The sequence below is a fragment of the Camellia sinensis genome, chromosome 12, assembly GCF_055761805.1.
Source record: "Camellia sinensis isolate YWXY chromosome 12, ASM5576180v1, whole genome shotgun sequence".
Classification (NCBI taxonomy): Eukaryota; Viridiplantae; Streptophyta; class Magnoliopsida; order Ericales; family Theaceae; genus Camellia; species Camellia sinensis.
In genome coordinates, this window is record NC_138972.1 from 167,116,528 (window position 1) to 167,138,244 (window position 21,717).

A 21,717-nucleotide genomic window follows, 5' to 3' on the forward strand; every position below is an offset into this window, starting at 1 on the left:
TCTTGCATGATGGCAGATATGTAATTATGGTGTTTACTGTCATTTCTCGAGCATTAGGATTCGAACACTCGGACACATATTCGGACCCTCTTGCATGATAGCAGATATGTAATTATGGTGTTAGTTGCCATTTCTCATGCATTAGGGTATAAATACTCGGACACTTATTTCGACCCTCTTGCATGACGGGAGATATGTAATTATGGTTTTTACTTGCCATTTCTCGAGCTTTAGGATTCGAACACTCAGACACTTATTCGGACCCTCTTGCATGATGGCAGATATGTAATTATGGTGTTTATTTTCCATTTCTCATGCATTAGGGTTTAAACACTCGGACACTTATTCGGACCCTCTTGCATGATGGCAGATATGTAATTATGGTGTTTACTATCATTTCTCGAGCATTAGGATTCGAACACTCGGACACATATTCGGACCCTCTTGCATGATAGCAGTTATGTTATTATGGTGTTAGTTGCCATTTCTCATGCATTAGGGTATAAATACTCGGACACTTATTTCGACCCTCTTGCATGATGGGAGATATGTAATTATGGCTTTTACTTGCCATTTCTCGAGCTTTAGGATTCAAACACTCAAACACTTATTCGGACCCACTTGCATGATGGCAGATATGTAATTATGGTGTTTACTTGCCGTTTCTCGAGCATTAGGATACGAAAACTCGGACACTTTTTTGGACCCTCTTGCATGATGGCAGATATGTAATTATGGTGTTTATTTTGCCATTTCTCATGCATTAGGGTTTAAACACTGGGACACTAATTCGGACCCTCTAGCATGATGGCGGATATGTAATTATGGTGTTTACTTGGCATTTCTCGAGCATTAGGATTCGAACACTCTGACACTGATTCAGACCCTCTTGCATGATGGTAGATATGTAATTATGGTGTTTACTTGTCATTTCTCAAGCATTGGGGTTTAAACACTCCGACGCTTATTCGGACCCTCTACCATGATGCCAGATATGTAATTATGGTGTTTACTTGTCATTTCTCGAGCATTAGGATTCGAAAACTCGAACACTTATTTGTACCCTCTTGCATGATGACAGATATGTAATTATGGTGTTTATTTGCCATTTCTCATGCATTAGGGTTTAAACACTCGAACACTTATTCGGACCCTCTTGCATGATGGCAACTATGTAATTATGGTGGTTACTTGCCATTTCTCGAGCATTAGGATTCTAACACTCGGACACTTATTTGGACCCTCTTGCATGATGGCAGATTGTATACGCGCCCGCGTGGGCCTCGCTACAGTTCGGACTCGATTTGTGTCACGGTTCTTAATCTGAACCAAAGAGTCCAAATCCGGCAAATCGTTTTGGGAAACTGATTTTTGAAAAACGTAGTGCCAAACATGGACTGTTTTGCCAGATACAGAGTCGCCACCTAAATATTTTTTGTGGGAGAATTTAGGAAACCCTGACTCGGTGCCGAAGGCCACATGTCCGTCATCACCGGAGTTGTCTCGGCTCGGGAGCTTGGGTACGATCGGGGAAGGTCAGCTATGAGCACCCCCTTTCGCCCGGTCCGAAGACCGGCCTCTACTAACCGTGATATCCTTTTTTTGAAAACTTTATGTGTTCTTAAACCAATTGTTAGCCTAGAATTACTATGTTATACGCGCAGCAAACAAGTATAGACCAAATTGCCCAAATTGGAATAGAAACATTTCACATTTGTTTTGAAAAAGGTTTGCTACTCGCAAGTAGGCTAAAATGCAGATTTTGCCACCCTCAAGTGGGCTTTTGGAAAAGACGGTTTTGCCACTATCTAGTGGGCTTAAAACAAATATAGTTTTAACGCACTATCCCAATTTAAGCAATTTGACCTCCACCCACAGGCATTCAAGTAATTTATCTCATGTAAACACTTAGCCGCATGGCAAGCACACTATTATGGCAACATTCACACGCATGTTGGATGCTAAAGCATAACCACTTACATTGTACTCCGTGCCAAAACAATAAACTAGTTAGCAAATGTGCGTGTCCTAGTTCATGTTATTTTGCCTAATGCGACACATACAAGATGCAATTTTAGTTAGGCTCGGTTAACCTAAATATGACATACGATATGCAACCAACTGATTCATGTATTCAATTTTGGAATTTGAAAATACGAATGCGGTTAGTATGATGTACCGAGCCCGGTGCATGCCAACAGATGCATGAATGCACGCATGCACATCATAAGGTATGCTAATTTCAAAAATGCCCTAATCTACCATCATAAGCAGGTAAATAAAAGGGAAGAAAGAAATGGGGATTGGAAGACATACACACACTCACCCACACTTATTACATGTTTACCCTCACTCAGAGGGTTCGAATTAATATTACAGTCCCAAAATAATGAAGAAATAAAATTATTACAAAATTCCCTAATTAATTAAAAGAAAGGAAGCAAAAGAAAGAAGAGGGTGGCCACAGCCTCTGCCTCGGGGTGCGCAGATGATGCATGCTCGAATCCGTCCTGCCCGGAAAACCCGTACTCTACTCCTGTCGCCTCTGTTTGTACTGCCTTGTCTTTCTGAAAATTGCCAAAGTACTGGAGCAAGCTCCTTGCATCTTGCAGAGCACCACCGGCCAGACAGAATTGCCACCGGCACTTCACAATTACCATCGGCACTTTATTGGATTCATCGGCACTCCAGATAGTGCCGGTCGGCACTAAATTCTGCCGGTCGGCAGAAACTTCCTGCAGAAGACAATTTGACAGCAAACAGAGAACAGACAGTGCATGGCATGGAGTTTTTAGACACATGTGAGCATGGTCATACTTCTTATCATATTTTGAACTCAAAGAAGCGTGACTTTCGATCTTTGAGCCATCAATGGTGCATGATGACTCAAGGGATCAAATTTGCCACTTAATGTAAGGGTGTATGCAACAAACAACATGAAAACCGAGGCCTTATCAAGTTGGAGTCAAAGGTCCCGATGACCGGGAATCGAGGCACATTACATCACTTGAAGTATGAATGGTCCTTGATTCCCACACTTGGTTTGACACCCCAAACCAAGTAAATGCAATGCATGTAATGCTCACAAGCCTCAAATATATCATGCCACCAAGATGTAAAGCACAACAAGCATCATGCAACCAACATGACAAATGTATAATACCAAGCATACAAGATACAAACATGATGCAAACATGGACCAAATTGACCATGGGATTGATGTGCTACAAAGCTTAATGGAACAACTATGCAACAAACATGGAGCAAGCATGCAAGAGGGCTTAAAATGGCAAAGGGGCAGGCCCTCACCCTTCTCAAAACAGTGGCCAAAAGTGCTCAAAATGATGGACAATCAACTCATGTTAACAAGCAAACTTATGGTCTCAAAGTTAAGGCACAAAAGGAGACAACTTACCCCCACCAACATGACCTCTCATGGCATGATCAAAACAAGTAAAAACAGAGTTTTTGCATGCAAAATAGGACCCCAAAAACTCCTAATATGGCAGCAAAGCATCTCCCATGAAACATGTGCGCTAAGGCTCATTCCTAGGCATGAGAGGACACATCCTCAAGGCATTAAAGAGGCCATGCATGCACACATACAAGCATGATTCTTGGACTAAAAAAATGGTCCTTAGATGATATTAAATCATGAGGGTAATCACATACATACATGTTAGAGGTCAACATGCTCAAAGCTTTTAAGCTAAAATACAAAGCAACCCTAACAAACATGTCAAGCATGGCTAGATGGATAACCAATAAACCTTAAGCATGGAAAAACATCACTAAGAACTTCATGGAACTAAGCCAACTCTCACAAGAATCATGGCCTAATCATGAGATGTATTTTCTAAGCAAGATGGAGCAATACAAAGCAAGTATTACAAGCATACAAGGAGGCCCAAATCCGACCAAAAACAGAGGTTATATATGACCTAAGATGCCTAAAAAAATGCTGAAATGAAGCCAAGAGACATCAAGCACACATGCTACCCTTTTGAGCCCAAAAAGCAAGTAAACAAACCATGAAGTGAGAGGGGTGTCCCTCCCCTACGCAAGACTTCAAACCATCCTTTTTTTACACTAAAATACACTGATTTTTAGTGATGAAAAGATCAAAATGCTGAAGTGAACAAAACCTTATCAAAGAGGCACCAAAATAGACCAAACAAGGCCTATGAGGGTGAGTTTGCACTCAAACCACAAAGTGACCTTAATGAAAGTGCTAGAGCAGGGAAATATGAGCCTTTTTTATGTTATACACAAGAGCTAAAACAGTAAACAAAATAGGTAGAAAACCAATGCAAGTTTGGGGAATAAAAAGGAAGATGCTCACCCTTGAAGAACCCTTGAAGAACAAGTGGTCTAGCCTCCTTCTTTGGATCAAAACCAGTCCAAAACTCAAGAAACAACTCCTCCAAGTCCCTCAATCTTGGAGTAAGGTGTAATGGTGTGTGTAATGGTGCAAAAGTAAGGTAAAACACACCTTTTGAGCCAAGAAACACACACAAGAAGGGAGAGGGAGAGAGGTATAGAGATAATGTGTATCTATATCTCTAAAGGCTGGTTTTTGCTTCTAACTTTCTAACCTAGAACCAAGAGGAAAGCCCCTCTCTTATAGGACTCCCTCTTGCAAAGCTTATTCAACAAGCTTGGCTAGAGGGAAATCCCGCCATACACGTGTATGGAGGGGGGAAGAGTTGGAGCCAGCTATCACAGCTGGCACAAAATATCTCCAAAAAGTGGATGAGCAGTGGTCGGCTGCCCAAAAATGCTATTTTGGCAAAAAACAGTGCCGACCGGCAACATATTATGCCGACCGACAATAAGGTGTGCCGACCGGCAAGTAAAAGTGCCGATGGCAGAAAATGACCAGCCGGTGGCCTCCAGCCACTGCCGGTGGTGTATGGGGATGTCTCACAAGGCATTCCCTGCCCCTCTTAGGCAAAACAAAAGTGTTTGGTGCAAAACCAGACACTAAACAGTCAAGTTCGGAGACTCTGAGACAGGGCGCGCGAGCCGAGTCCTCCGGGAACTCCAAACGAACACAAACATGGATGATCACCGGGTGTTCAAACGGTGACGTCCAAGTCTTGAGGACGGTCAAAAATGGGGTGTCTACAGTTGCCCCTCTTTGACAGAACTCGAAAGTCATAACAATGACGGGAGTGAATGTCAAAGCCCAGAGACGACCCATTTTTGACAAGGCCGAAGACTTAGACAAGCATACAAGACAAATAAGGTATGCGCCCGGAGGCAGGGGCAAAATGCAAGACAATGCACAGAGCCGAGCATAACTTATGATCATGCAAAGAAAGCTGTAATGAAGCAAACATGCGACAATTTTAAGCTAACATACCAAACTACACTACAATGCAGAAAGGATGTAAGAGAATTATGGAATTCTCAATACGTCTCACTCGAGAGATACAATACCTGTGCGGCTCGTCTGGTTGCACCAGCTTCAAATGAACCGTGCATACAATATCGTGCCTGAAAAGAAAACAAACTTAACAGGTACAATATTGTTAGCAACATGCATGACAATGCAGGAATAGTGGTGTACTCGAAATGCGTGACAGCGCAAAGTAAGTGGAGAGCATGACAATGCATACGGAGATACAACTAGGTACGTGGAGCAAGCGATCTACGTAGGCGACGAAGTTGATCATAAGCATGCGGTCTACGCAATTTAAAACATGCGGTCTACGCAGGTATTAGAATTAACAAGTATGCGGTCTACGCAAGCAAAACATGCGGTCTACGCAGGTATTAGAATTAACAAGTATGCGGTCTACGCAATCAAAACATGCGGTCTACGCAGGTAATGAAATTAAGCATGCGGTCTACGCAAATCAAAACATGCGGTCTACGCAAGTAATGAAATTAAACATGCGGTCTACGCAAGTAAGAGATGCGGTCTACGCAAGTAATGAAACTAAGCATGCGGTCTACGCAAATCAAAACATGCGGTCTACGCAAGTAATGGAGTTAAGCATGCGGTCTACGCAAATCAAGACATGCGGTCTACGCAGGTAATGGAATTAAGCATGCGGTCTACGCAATCAAAACATGCGGTCTACGCAGGTAATGGAATTTAAACATGCGGTCTACGCAATCCAAGCATGCGGTCTACGCAGGTAATGGAATTTAAACATGCGGTCTACGCAATCAAAACATGCGGTCTACGCAGGTAATGGGATTTAAACATGCGGTCTACGCAATCAAACCATGCGGTCTACGCAGGTAATGGAATTTAAACATGCGGTCTACGCAATCAAAACATGCAGTCTACGCAGGTAATGGAATTTAAACATGCGGTTTACGCAATCAAAACATGCGGTCTACGCAGGTAATGGAATTTAAACATGCGGTCTACGCAAGTAAAGGAACGTGCTATTACACAGCATAATCGAAACAATTTGCGGGGCTCATAAAGCATGAAAAGGATACGGGGCGGGACATTCTTCGCACGCATTGAGCGTTGCTCGCAAAAGTTGTGGCCTGAGGTCAACTCAAAGGTTCACGTTTCAAAGGTGTGATTTCCCGTATTGTGAGGGCGTCCAATGACGTGGCTGACCCGAACAAAGATGCGGAAGGCGCGCTATCCGCAAGGGGAGTTTCACCGGTATCAATTCTGATACTTGGCTACCCTGCCATTCTACGTTTTATTTCCCTTTTTACTAGTAGTTTGAGTACATTGCACTGCCTCAGGCAGGTTTTATTTTCTTTCTTAAAATTCACACACTTTGCAAAACATGTGATGGGAATGAAACAAATCATTTTATTCAAAAGATGTTGCATTTGTGGATCTTCTGTGCATCGCATCGCAGGGTTTCACACCACAATGTGAACGAAATTGAACTCATTTTGGAAATTCGCCATCGTAATAATCAGGTAGTGAACCGACTTACAACTCGATAAGCAAAACAAGGACATGACACAACCAAACAAGTGTGAATACAACTCGATAAACAAATCAAGAGCTCAAAGAGAGAGAAATACAACTCGATAAGCAAATGTTCAAAAGCTCGACAAGCAGACAGGCGTGGTTCCGCAAGAGTCTATCGCTGGGGAGGGGGTTGGAGGTGCTGAAGTTCCCCAATTCTTAGCATAAACAGCTCAGGAAACCAGGAGGAAGCCCACCGGCACGGTGTAGGGACCACCGGCTGCAAGGAGTGGCTACCGGCCGTATGTCTGTTTTGTCGGCAAACTAAAATGGCCGGTCGGCATATTTTTCTGGCCGGTCGGCACTAAACGAGGGGGACCACCAGAATGTTGACACCTATCCCCCACTCAACCTTATCTCCTACAAAAGATCCCAGCTTCGTAGTTTTTCTCATTTTCACACTGATTTGCTCCAATGGAAGAGTTTCTTGCTCAAAATCTCACAGCTTGGATTGCTAGCTTGGATGGCTCGGAGAAAGTGAATTTCCGGGGCTTTGGCATAAATGCACTATTCACTCTGGGTCGTACCCCGTTGCATCTCCCGTTTCTTCATGCCGCGGCAAAGTTTTGGAATCCGGTGACACATGTCTTTAGCTTCGCCGGGCAAGAGATATGTCCTACCTTCGAAGATTTCCGAGCTCTAATGGAGTCCGAGCGCGACGAGGAGCTCCTGCCCCAACTTAATTTTGGTCATGCCCAATCCTTAGGGCGCATGTGCGGACTCAGCATGCGCGATGCTCGGTCTCTGATGGGCGCGGGATGTTAGACATTCCGAGTTTGGTCAATCAATTTTCTGATGCTGGTGATCGCAGCAACCATCACTGGCAAGGCTTCCGACGGCATGCCCTCTGTTTATGCATGCTATCCCATTTTCTATTTGTCTCGGGCTCTGGAGGGGCTAGTGTCCGGTTGATTGAGGTTGCCCAAGGCTTGAAGGAGGGCAAGAGCTGTATTGCCATGGTTCTGGCCGAGACGCTAATGGGCTTAGACGCCTTTTACCGTTATGAGACGTGCAGATTGGCGGGGAGTCCACTACTACTACAGGTAATGTTTCCCACCCAATCTCGCATTTCTGTATTGCTCACATCACTCGGCCCTCGAGCTCAGTCTTTTCTCACAAAAACCCCATTCTCACTCTTCTCTCCTCGTACATCTCTCTATTCTTTATTCTCTCATTTTCAATCCCTCCCCAGGTATGGTTGATGGATAAATTGCAGGTTGTGGACTCCTGCCCAGCATATTCAGCTCGCGGATACTTCTTCCGGCATCGTCTAGTCAATGCCTTGGACGAGGAATGGTGGTTCGCTTGGATGTGCCACTTGTCCGCAGACCGTATTGCTTGGCGGTGCCCTTGGTTGAACCTTCCGGCAATGAGTTACAATATGCCTCGGCGGACTGGGATTCAACTGGTTGGTCTCACTCATTGTGTATTCTATTTCCCATTTCGGATTCGACGCCAATTTGGCCATGATCAGACCTGCCCGCCAGAGGGGATAGAATATCCTGCTGCATTTCCAACCCGAGGCGCACAGCTTGCTTGGCAGGCCACCGCGTGGAGGATGAGAGAACTCTTGGCCCCCGCTCCTACTTTTAGTTGCACTTTGTCTGACGAGTGCATCGATTGGCTCAATGAAGAAGCACAGGCCCAGCTTGGCATCAGAGGCTTCGACCAGCTCTGGGAGGGGGCACAGGAACACCTGATTTGACCATGCCCTAAATTTATTGCTTTATCAGTACTTTCAAGTTTTCTTTCCTGAATGTAATAAAAAAACAACTTCAATTGTCTGTAAGAGCAGGAGAACTCTGTTTTGAAATCAAAGAAATTGAAAGTTGTGGCACTGAAAATTTTCCACCTTGGTCCAAAAATGGTCAAAGTTGTATAAAGATTATTTGAACAAAGTCAGCTTATATTAAAACTTTTGAAAGACATTTTTGATGCGGATCAGAACTGGACACGCCTGAGATCTGTCACTCGAGATGCACAACCCTAGATTCCTGCAACTGGAAAGTTGCCCCTAGTCTGAAGGGCGCCGCAGCACTTCATAGCAACGGAAAGTTGCCCCTAGTCTGAGTGGCACTGCACCGGAGATTCCAACGAATGCTGATGAACAAAGATGGCTGAGATGATCAAATGGACAAAGTTGATCGGGGAAGTGTTATGGCTGAACTTCAGGATGAAGCTGCCTACGTATCCCAAACATGGGAATCAAGCCTTACGTAGTTCTGGCTTAGGTTCGCTCGAGTATTTTCACTCTCCTTTTGCGCTCTAACTTTTGCCAAGGCTGCCCTTTGCGGGTTTTCAGCCTTGCGAGCTCAGTTTTCATATTTTCTAATTTTTTGTGCTCTAACTTTTGCTTAGGTCGCCCTTTCGGGTTTTCGGCCTAGCGAGCCTCTCAAGGATAGTATTTCTTCAACTTGTCCATATTGATCGGTTGAGAGAATTCTAAGCCATCTAAGTCCATCAGAACCACAGGTCCGCCTGACCAGATAGCTTTGATGATGTAGGGACCAGTCCAATTGGGTCTGAACTTGCCCCTCGGGTCGTGGATGGGAGCTCGGTTGTCTTTGAGTACCAAATCCCCTTCCTTTAGATTTCTGGACTTAACCTTCTTGTTAAAAGCCCGAGCAATCCTGCGCTGATAACTCTGAACGTGGTACAGTGCTCTCAGCCTTCTTTCGTCAAAGAGCATTAGTTCCTTGAACCTGCTCTGCTGCCAATCTGCCTCAGCTATCTGACACTCGGCCAATACCCGTAACGACGGAACTTCAATTTCAATAGGTAGAACAGCCTCCATTCCATAAACTAACGAATACGGAGTTGCTCCGGTAGAAGTTCTAATCGAAGTTCTGTAGCCCCACAGAGCAAACGGCAACTTATCTGGCCAATCTCGATAGGTCTCCACCATTTTCCGCAGTATATGCTTGATGTTCTTGTTGGCGGCCTCAACTGCTCCATTGGTTTGCGGCCGATACGTAGATGACTTTTGAAAAGCCACGTTATACTTTTCCAACAAGTCGACCACTTCTTTCTTAAAGTGGGATCCATTATCCGAGATGATCTCATTTGGCACCCCGTAGCGACAAATAATGTTGTTTCTGATGAACTTTACGACGTGCGACGCTTTCAACACCGCGTATGATTGGGCCTCGACCCACTTTGTGAAATAATCTATCGCTACAAGGATATACTCATGTCCGTTCGACCCCTTCGGGGTAACAGCTCCGATCACATCGATCCCCCATACGGAAAACGGCCACGGGGAAGTCATGTTGTACAACTTGGATGGTGGGATATTCATACGGTTTGCATGGATCTGGCATTTGTGGCATCGCCGAACAAAGCCGATACAATCCTCCTCCATGGTCGACCAGTAGTAACCCTGCCTGAGGATCTTTCTGGCCAACATTACTCCATTCATGTGCGCACCGCACTCCCCTCCATGGATGGCCTCCATTAGGCGCTTCGACTCTTCAGCTTCTACACAGAGCTTATGCATTCCCAGATGACCCCTTTTGTACAGCTTACCTCCGCAGATGATGAACTGAATAGCCATTCTTCTAATGGCCCTCTTATCCTTGGCACTTGCCCCTAGTGGATACGTCTCTTTTTCCAAGAAGTTCCAAATATCGTAATACCAGGGGTTGCCGTCTTGGGCCTCATCTATGGCGGAAATTGACTCGTATGCTGGCGCAAACTTCTGATCAATGATGACTGGACGCATCCGGACTCCCGACGGGATGTCTATCATGGAAGATAGAGTTGCTAATGAATCTGCGAACCTGTTGTTCTCTCTTACGAGGTGGGTGAAATTCAGTTTCTTGAACCGAGGAATTAACAAATCCAAGGTTTGGTGGTAAATTATCATCCTTTCCTCCTTGACTTTCCAATCTCCTTTCGCTTGAGACACAACAAGATTCGAGTCCCCAATGACGTCCAACCGTCTTACCCCTAGCTCTAGGGCTGCTTCCAGACCAGCAATACATGCCTCATACTCTGCCTCATTGTTCGAGACTCTGAACTGGAGCTTGACTTCTAAAGGGATATGGGAATCGTCAGGCGCTATCAGCAACACCCCTATCCCATCAAAGTACATCGTCCAAGTTTCATCCTCGATATGCAGAATTGCTTCATCTGGGAATAGGTACTCAACCGCTTCATCCCCCACAACCGGGTGGTCGGCAAGGAATTCTGCTACCGCTCTCCCTTTCACCGACTTGCGTGTTACATACTTCAAGTCAAATTCAGAAAGCAATAGCAACCAACGAGCTAGCCTACCCGTAAGTGCTGGTTTCTCGAAAAGATATTTGATGGGATCCAAACGTGAAACCAACATTACAGAGTGAGCTAACAGGTAGTGCCGCAGCTTCCTGGTAGCCCATACCAAGGCCAAACAAGCCTTCTCCAGTGGTGTATAGCGGGTCTCGTAATCCAGCATCTTCTTGCTCAGATAGTAGATGGCCCTTTCCACTTTGTCTTCTGACTCCTGTGCGAGCATGCAGCCCACGGTGGTCTCAGTTACCGAAAGATACAATATCAACGGTCTCCCCGGTTCTGGCGGTGACAATACAGGCGGGTTCTGTAGATACTCTTTGATCTGCTCAAAAGCTGCTTGACATCGGCCGTCCCATTGGAATTTCTTTCCTTTCTTCAGGAGGCCAAAAAGTGGTTCACAAGTCAAGGTTAATTTAGAGATAAACCGCCTTATGAATTGCACTTTACCTAGAAAGCCTCGCACCTCCTTTTCAGTCCTTGGTGGTGGCATTTCTAAGATGGCCTTGATTTTGGAAGGGTCGACCTCGATGCCCCTTTGCGTTATTAGAAACCCTAGCATCTTCCCTACTGTAACACCAAAAGTACACTTCTGGGGATTTAGCCGCAGCCGAAATTCTCTGATCCTTTGAAAAAACTTTTGTAAGCCGGTGTAGTGGCCCTCTCTTTCTTTAGACTTGACAATCATGTCGTCCACATACACCTCGACCTCTTTATGGATCATATCATGCAATATTGTAGTTGCTGCCCGTTGATAGGTAGCTCCCGCGTTTTTCAGCCCAAATGGTATCACTCGATAACAATATGTACCCCACGGGGTAGTGAATGCAGTCTTCTCCCGGTCCTCGGGCGCCATTACTATCTGATTATAGCCTGAGAAACCATCCATAAACGAAAGCAAGGCATGTCCTGCCGTGAAATCTACCAGTTCATCAATGTGCGGCAAGGGAAAGTCGTCCTTCGGACTGGCCCTGTTCAAATCTCTGAAGTCTACACAGACCCGAATTCTGCCGTCCTTCTTCGGCACCGGAACAATCTTGGCCAACCAAGTCGGGTACTCAGACACCAGCAGGAAGCCTGCATCAATTTGCTTGGTGACCTCTTCCTTGATCTTAATGGCCCAATCAGGGCGGATCCTCCTGAACTTCTGTTTGACAGGTCGGGCCTCGTGGTCAAGAGGGATCCGGTGCTGTACAATCTCAGGATCGATTCCAGGCATGTCTTCGTAGGACCACGCGAAAACATCTTTGAAATCTTTTAACAAAGCGACTAGGCGCTCGCGTTCCTCAGAAGACAACGTGGACCCGATCTGGACCAGCCGCGGGTCCTTCTCAGTACCAACATTCACAGTAGTGATTTCATCCATTAAAGGTTTAACAAATCTTTCTTGCTCTTGATCAATTAACCGTTGCAAAACCGAAGGAATTTCTTCCTCGTCGTTTTCATCAAAATTTTGAAAATCCTGATTTAAGAAATAAATCAAAGGCACAGAAAAATACTCCGAAACCACATCCACGTCGTTCTCATTAAATACTTCCGAGCCGTCGGATTCCTCTGTTACAACAGACTCAAAAGAAAATGAAAAAGACGACCTAGACAGGACCGTGGCATCCGGGTTATCACCCCCGGGAATACCGGACTCAGACTCAGTTGAGCTGGAACCTGATTCCGACGTACAAGATTCGGTAGAATCAGATTCCGGCTCACTACCTGACCCGGTGCTGCTTGATAAAAAGCCTTCTTCATATTGCCAGATGAGAGAAGGTGCGATGGATGCATCCAAAATAGCTGATGGTAGGCTCGCAGCCGCTTCATTCCCAATCACACATACCGAGGAGCTATCCCCCAAGCACCTCTGTTCGATCGGAGGATCTGACAGCAGACACGCCAGCGCTGCCCCCATTTCATTTTCAGCGTCCTCGGACTGTACCTCCTTACTTTGCTCAGCCTCAGCCGATAGATCTGCCTGCCCTTCGGCGGTGTCATCCTCAGGTAACTGTAAATCAAAGAAAATCTCAAATCCCGGTACGCGCTTCTTCTCCGCGTTGAGCCACGGCTCTGGGAAGCCACAGAACGGAAAGTCCTCCCCCTCCCGGACGAAACGTCCGTTCAGGGTCCCCCGAATGGGCTGGTGCATTAACTCAAAGGGCTTTCCCATCTGTTTCGCCCTGGCCCTTTCGGCCATTTCCTTTCCTTTCCATATCCAATCCTCTTTGGTGGGTAGGTAGCCCAAACCAAAGGTATGGGGGTTATGTGGCACTTCGGTCGATGCTGCGGCACCTTTCCTACCGCTCTTGCCTAATCCCATCCCGGGGATGTGCTGAGTTTGTTCATGAGATAGACTGCTTGGGCACTGACATACACCCCTTCGTTAGCTGCCATGATGTTCTGTACGACCCGAGCCTCGGCCAAGGTAAAACCTGATATGAACACATCTTCTATACCGTGCTCAATTTCTAGAACAGGCGTAGATACCTCTGGGGGTGGATGAATTGATGAGTTTCCAAAAACAATGGCTACTCCCTTCCCATAGGGGTATTTCACCACTTGTTGTAAGGTAGAGGAGACCGCCTTTACCTGATGCAGCCACGGCCGTCCCAAAAGCAAGTTGAACGTTGCAGGAACCTCCAAGACATGGAAATCTATCTCGTGCTGTCCTGGCCCAACCTTTGTTTGAATCTTAACTGTCCCCATTACTTCCTGGCTTGTGTTGTCATACGCCCGAATCACCTGGGCCGTTGGCACAAAATCCGCGACTTTCAAACCAATCGCATAAGCTGTCCTTGCCGGGCAGACGTTGATGGCGGACCCCGTGTCGACAAATACCACAGGTATCCATTTATCTCTGCACTCGACAGAGATGTAGAGCGGTTTGTTATGGTTCGCACCCTCGGGTGGCAACTCTTTGTCAGAAAAACTCAATGCTGGGGAACTTCCTCCCGAAAAGACTAAGCCCACCAGCTATTCGGGCGTGGTATCTATGGAAAGTTTGGCCTTATCCATGGCTGACAGGACAGCCTGCCTATGTACTCGAGAAGCCATAAGCAGTCCCCAGATGGAGATGTCTGCTTGTATCTTTTTCAATTGTCTCAATACAGCCTCATCTTCGAGTTGCTTCTCCTTTTGTTTCTCTGCTTCATTATCTTTTCCAGACGCCTCTGGTTGATCTAGGTGTGGAGGCTTGAAATACCGTCCACTCCTAGTCATGTGATCGACTTCGCTGGTATACCAGGTATCATCTGGTTGATTACCTTTCCAATCCTCGTCCGTGTGGGCAAGACATAGATCGTCGTCTTCCCACCACATACCATCTGCGACTGACAAGCATCTGTCTGGTTCTGGCACAACTATCCCGATACTCACAGTACCTTTTATCCCTATGCTCGCAGCATCCTCCATTTCCGTACTTGCGGCGGTTTCGACCGCTACGTGGCCTTTTGCTTTCCTGATCCTCTCAGAATCCTCGAATCTCTCTTGTTCTGACTGTGTCAAGGCAGTAGATTGCTCACTGATCCCTGTACTTAAAATGCTCCATTCCCGAGCGAAACTCTCGACACCGGCGCTCTCCGGCGATGTATCTTGCTTCTCGACACTCCCGGCCGTTGTTAACACTCCTGCCCCTGCCGGGCCTTGTTCTGACTGGAACTCCTCTATTACATCCGGTTGATCGTCTAACCACCCCGTGGCTTCTGCTGATTCTTCATTATCGTACCAGTTGATGGCTGAGTCTTGGTCATCATGAAATTGGAACTTGACAACATCCTTTTCCACGGCTGTCAAATCATCCGTTCCCTGTCCTAAATTGTCCCCTCGGATTACACACAGCTCTCCCCCGACTGGAAATTCGACATTTGGTCTATTCTGGCCCACTGGTGAAATGTAGTCACTCGGACTGTAAGCATTCCCAACATCATTCTCAGACTCCGCAGACTTCGGTTTGACAACCTTTTTCCTGTTCCTGATGGTCACCACCACTGGCTTGGGTTGGGTTATGGAGACGTCCATCATGCACAAATCGGTGCAATCAGGGAGGAAAACTTTAGGTTTAGGCAGGTAGGAGGGTGTGATGTAGATACTAGGATCGTAGGATGCGACCCCAGTGTAGATGAAGTTGATTCTTTTGGGTGGTGGAACTTGGTTATGTGTGGGGAGAGGATTTGTGGTAACATTGGGTTTCTCAGGGGGTAAAATTACCCCATTATCAATGAGATCTTGAATCTCATGACGTAAACGAAAGCATAGGTCGGTGTCATGACCGTGCTGCTGGTGGAACGCACAATATTTGGCTGGGTTGTGGGTGGCGGGTAGTCTTTCGGGTAAGGGCCGCGGCACTAGGGGCTTCAGATGCCCTTTTTTGATCAAAACCCCAAAAGCTTTGGACAGGGGCATATAAAGTGGAGCGAAGGTTCTGGTGTTTCTGGGAGGGTATTTGGCTGTTTGTGAGTTGCTTCCGGACACACCGGAGAATGGTGTGGCTGCCGTGTTTCTTGGGGAAGGGTTAGTGGTGACCATACTCACTTCGGAGGTCCTTGTAGTCGCAGCGCCGCTCGGGCCTGCATTAGCATTACGGTTGAAATTTCTGCGGGGTTGCTCCCGGTCATTATCGATCCAACCTTGTCTCAAGGCGTCCTCGATCTGCACCCCCATTTCATGCGGATCAGCAAAGGTGGGAAAGGGGACTACAATCATCTTTTGCATTAGCTTCGGCTGAAGATTGCGCACAATCATCCGAATCTGGTCTTTGTCTGTGGGTCTCAAGGTCATCATTGAAGCCTTAGCCCTCCATCTAGTTACAAACTCTGAGAAGCTTTCCTTGGGTTCTTGCCTCGTTGTCTCGAGATCCCGGGTCGTGATCTCGATTTGTGTGTTATACGAGTACTGCAGGATGAAGGCCTCAGCCATCTCGTCCCAATTTTTCTTGACGTCATCCTCCAACTTGGCATACCATGCGGACGCCACACCCGACAAGGTCCGGCCGAATAAAGATAGTTTCTGCAATCTAGTGAGGCCCATTGGCCTTAAGACTTCTGAGAATAGTCGCAGGTGTACCATAGGATCCTCAGACCCGTCAAAACGATCAATTTGGGGCATCTTAAACCGATCTGGCAGCGTCACAGCTGTGTCGATGTACCCATCTCCAATGTCCGGAATGGACTTCGCACCTTGAGATTTCTTGAACAGCTTTTCAAGCTTGTGCATTTTTAACGTCATGGGGTCTACCTCAGACTCAAAGGGAGAATCCGATACATTAATGGGAGTGGGTGCCTTGGATTGTTGAGGCGGAATCGGGGGTGGAGCCGGCCCCGTTGGGATGTCTGTATCTTCTTGGACATTCCGGGCGTTTGGTGTCTCTTCGGGTATTGGAACCCTTAATGGAGGAGGGATTTGCTGCGAAGGTGATGCCCCAGTTTGCTGTTGCAATCTCCCAATTAAATCTGCTTGCTCACTCATAACTGTAGCCTGTTGCCTGGCAAATTCTGCCTGTCGGGCAGCATCTTGCTGCATCATTTTCATGCTTTCCTGAAGTTGGCGCACCATCTCCTCTAAGCTAGCCATACTGTTCTGCTCTGGTTGAATTGCTGGTATGCGTTCCCTCTCTGTGGGTGAAACGGGATCCTGATCCCTACTGTACACAGGTGGGGTAGACGAAGCCCTCTGTACTGACTGTTGAATCGATATCCTCTGCCTAGTTGTTTTCCGTTTAGTAACCGGGGGTAGAGAATGGTACACTGGTTGTCCTTCTATCAGATCCTCAGATCGATGGAGCCGGCGACCTCTGATCCAGAGTGCTTGGGGGATGTCTACTGGGTTAGACGCAATGATGCTAAACTACCTAGCAAAAAGATAAATAAAGCAATAAATAAACCAACAACTGGACAGCACAACGGCATAAAATAAACAAATAATATACAGTTGGATATTCAAAACACATAGTTGATGAGCCGAACACACTGTTCCTCGATACTGATCACTGTTCTCAAAATCTCTATTCCCAATACTGTACCCTGATACCCGCAGATAACTGATTCTCTTAAAACTGATACTAATGCCCTCAGGCCTGATGCCCAAACTTACAAACTGATGTGTTCATTTCCCTGCAGAAATACATTCTAACAGCACATAGCAAGTAAAGAGAGCCAAAACACCCCTATGTTGGGGTAGGGTTTCCCTGTCCTATTTTGTCAGGAGCTAGGGTTTCACTACGCACGCAGCGGTTCCAAACAACCTATAATCGGGTAAGCAACCTGTCCTAGTTTGGAATGGTCACTATGGATCCGAATATGCACTAGGTCGAATGGTCAAAAAGGGTGCCCCGGTAAACCGGGGTTTGTGTTCCCATGCTGTCAGAGCCCATAGCCGGTCAACCTTACGGACATGCCTTGACAAGACAAGCCTCCGGCAAACCGTTCAGGAATGGCAGATGGCAAATACTGTGTTCCTAGGTGCACCAATGCACATGCAATGCAAAGAAACACATAAATGAGATCAAAACAGGATATCACAAGTTCGAGTCAAGCTCTCTAAACTCCCCAGCAGAGTCGCCAGAAACTGTAGACGCGCCCGCGTGGGCCTCGCTACAGTTCGGACTCGATTTGTGTCACGGTTCTTAATCTGAACCAAAGAGTCCAAATCCGGCAAATCGTTTTGGGAAACTGATTTTTGAAAAAAGTAGTGCCAAACATGGACTGCTTTGCCAGATACAGAGTCGCCACCTAAATATTGTTTGTGGGAGAATTTAGGAAACCCTGACTCGGTGCCGAAGGCCACATGTCCGTCATCACCGGAGTTGTCTCGGCTCGGGAGCTTGGGTACGATCGGGGAAGGTCAGCTATGAGCACCCCCTTTCGCCCGGTCCGAAGACCGGCCTCTACTAACCGTGATATCCTTTTTTTGAAAACTTTATGTGTTCTTAAACCAATTTTTAGCCTAGAATTACTATGTTATACGCGCAGCAAACAAGTATAGACCAAATTGCCGAAATTGGAATAGAAACATTTCACATTTGTTTTGAAAATGGTTTGCTACTCGCAAGTAGGCTAAAATGCAGATTTTGCCACCCTCAAGTGGGCTTTTGGAAAAGACGGTTTTGCCACTATCTAGTGGGCTTAAAACAAATATAGTTTTAACGCACTATCCCAATTTAAGCAATTTGACCTCCACCCACAGGCATTCAAGCAATTTATCTCATGTAAACACTTAGCCGCATGGCAAGCATACTATTATGGCAACATTCACACGCATGTTGGATGCTAAAGCATAACCACTTACATTGTACTCCATGCCAAAACAATAAACTAGTTAGCAAATGTGCGTGTCCTAGTTCATGTTATTTTGCCTAATGCGACACATACAAGATGCAATTTTAGTTAGGCTCGGTTAACCTAAATATGACATACGATATGCAACCAACTGATTCATGTATTCAATTTTGGAATTTGAAGCCCGGTGCATGTCAACAGATGCATGAATGCACACATGCACATCATAAGGTATGCTAATTTCAAAAATGCCCTAATCTACCATCATAAGCAGGTAAATAAAAGGGAAGAAAGAAATGGGGATTGGAAGACATACACACACTCACCCACACTTATTACATGTTTACCCTCACTCAGAGGGTTCGAATTAATATTACAGTCCCAAAATAATGAACAAATAAAATTATTACAAAATTCCCTAATTAATTAAAAGAAAGGAAGCAAAAGAAAGAAGAGGGTGGCCACAGCCTCTGCCTCGGGGTACGCAGATGATGCATGCTCGAATCCGTCCTGCCCGGAAAACCCGTACTCTACTCCTGTCACCTCTGTTTGTACTGCCTTGTCTTTCTGAAAATTGCCAAAGTACTGGAGCAAGCTCCTTGCATCTTGCAGAGCACCACCGGCCAGACAGAATTGCCACCGGCACTTCACAATTACCATCGGCACTTTACTGGATTCATCGGCACTCCATATAGTGCCGGTCGACACTAAATTCTGCCGGTCGGCAGAAACTTCCTGCAGAAGACAATTTGACAGCAAACAGAGAACAGACAGTGCATGGCATGGAGTTTTTAGACACATGTGAGCATGGTCATACTTCTTATCATATTTTGAACTCAAAGAAGCGTGACTTTCGATCTTTGAGCCATCAATGGTGCATGATGACTCAAGGGATCAAATTTGCCACTTAATGTAAGGGTGTATGCAACAAAACAACATGAAAACTGAGGCCTTATCAAGTTGGAGTCAAAGGTCCCGATGACCGGGAATCGAGGCACATTACATCACTTGAAGTATGAATGGTCCTTGATTCCCACACTTGGTTTGACACCCCAAACCAAGTAAATGCAATGCATGTAATGCTCACAAGCCTCAAATATATCATGCCACCAAGATGTAAAGCACAACAAGCATCATGCAACCAACATGACAAATGTATAATACCAAGCATACAAGATACAAACATGATGCAAACATGGACCAAATTGACCATGGGATTGATGTGCTACAAAGCTTAATGGAACAACTATGCAACAAACATGGAGCAAGCATGCAAGAGGGCTTAAAATGGCAAAGGGGCAGGCCCTCACCCTTCTCAAAACAGTGGCCAAAAGTGCTCAAAATGATGGACAATCAACTCATGTTAACAAGCAAACTTATGGTCTCAAAGTTAAGGCACAAAAGGAGACAACTTACCCCCACCAACATGACCTCTCATGGCATGATCAAAACAAGTAAAAATAGAGTTTTTGCATGCAAAATAGGACCCCAAAAACTCCTAATATGGCAGCAAAGCATCTCCCATGAAACATGTGCACTAAGGCTCATTCCTAGGCATGAGAGGACACATCCTCAAGGCATTAAAGAGGCCATGCATGCACACATACAAGCATGATTCTTGGACTAAAAAAATGGTCCTTAGATGATATTAAATCATGAGGGTAATCACATACATACATGTTAGAGGTCAACATGCTCAAAGCTTTTAAGCTAAAATACAAAGCAACCCTAACAAACATGTCAAGCATGGCTAGATGGATAACCAATAAACCTTAAGCATGGAAAAACATCACTAAGAACTTCATGGAACTAAGCCAACTCTCACAAGAATCATGGCCTAATCATGAGATGTATTTCTAAGCAAGATGGAGCAATACAAAGCAAGTATTACAAGCATACAAGGAGGCCCAAATCCGACCAAAAACAGAGGTTATATATGACCTAAGATGCCTAAAAAAATGCTGAAATGAAGCCAAGAGACATCAAGCACACATGCTACCCTTTTGAGCCCAAAAAGCAAGTAAACAAACCATGAAGGGAGAGGGGTGTCCCTCCCCTATGCAAGACTTCAAACCATCCTTTTTTGACACTAAAATACACTGATTTTTAGTGATGAAAACATCAAAATGCTGAAGTGAACAAAGCCTTATCAAAGAGGCACCAAAATAGACCAAACAAGGCCTATGAGGGTGAGTTTGCACTCAAACCACAAAGTGACCTTAATGAAAGTGCTAGAGCAGGGAAATATGAGCCTTTTTTATGTTATACACAAGAGCTAAAACAGTAAACAAAATAGGTAGAAAACCAATGCAAGTTTGGGGAATAAAAAGGAAGATGCTCACCCTTGAAGAACCCTTGAAGAACAAGTGGTCTAGCCTCCTTCTTTGGATCAAAACCAGTCCAAAACTCAAGAAACAACTCCTCCAAGTCCCTCAATCTCGGAGTAAGGTGTAATGGTGTGTGTAATGGTGCAAAAGTAAGGTAAAACACACCTTTTGAGCCAAGAAACACACACAAGAAGGGAGAGGGAGAGAGGTATAAAGATAATGTGTATCTATATCTCTAAAGGCTGGTTTTTGCTTCTAACTTTCTAACCTAGAACCAAGAGGAAAGCCCCTCTCTTATAGGACTCCCTCTTGCAAAGCTTATTCAACAAGCTTGGCTAGAGGGAAATCCCGCCATACACGTGTATGGAGGGGGGAAGAGTTGGAGCCAGCTATCACAGCTGGCACAAAATATCTCCAAAAAGTGGATGAGCAGTGGTCGGCTGCCCAAAAATGCTATTTCGGCAAAAAACAGTGCCGACCGGCAACATATTATGCCGACCGGCAATAAGGTGTGCCGACCGGCAAGTAAAAGTGCCGATGGCAGAAAATGACCAGCCGGTGGCCTCCAGCCACTGCCGGTGGTGTATGGGGATGTCTCACAAGGCATTCCCTGCCCCTCTAAGGCAAAAGAAAAGTGTTTGGTGCAAAATCAGACACTAAACAGTCAAGTTCGGAGATTCTGAGACAGGGCGCGCGAGCCGAGTCCTCCGGGAACTCCAAACGAACACAAACATGGATGATCACCGGGTGTTCAAACGGTGACGTCCAAGTCTTGAGGACGGTCAAAAATGGGGTGTCTACACAGATATGCAATTATGGTATTTATTTGCCATTTCTCATGCATTAGGGTTTAAACACTCAAGCACTTATTCGGAACCCTCTTGCGTGAAGGCAGATATGTCATTAT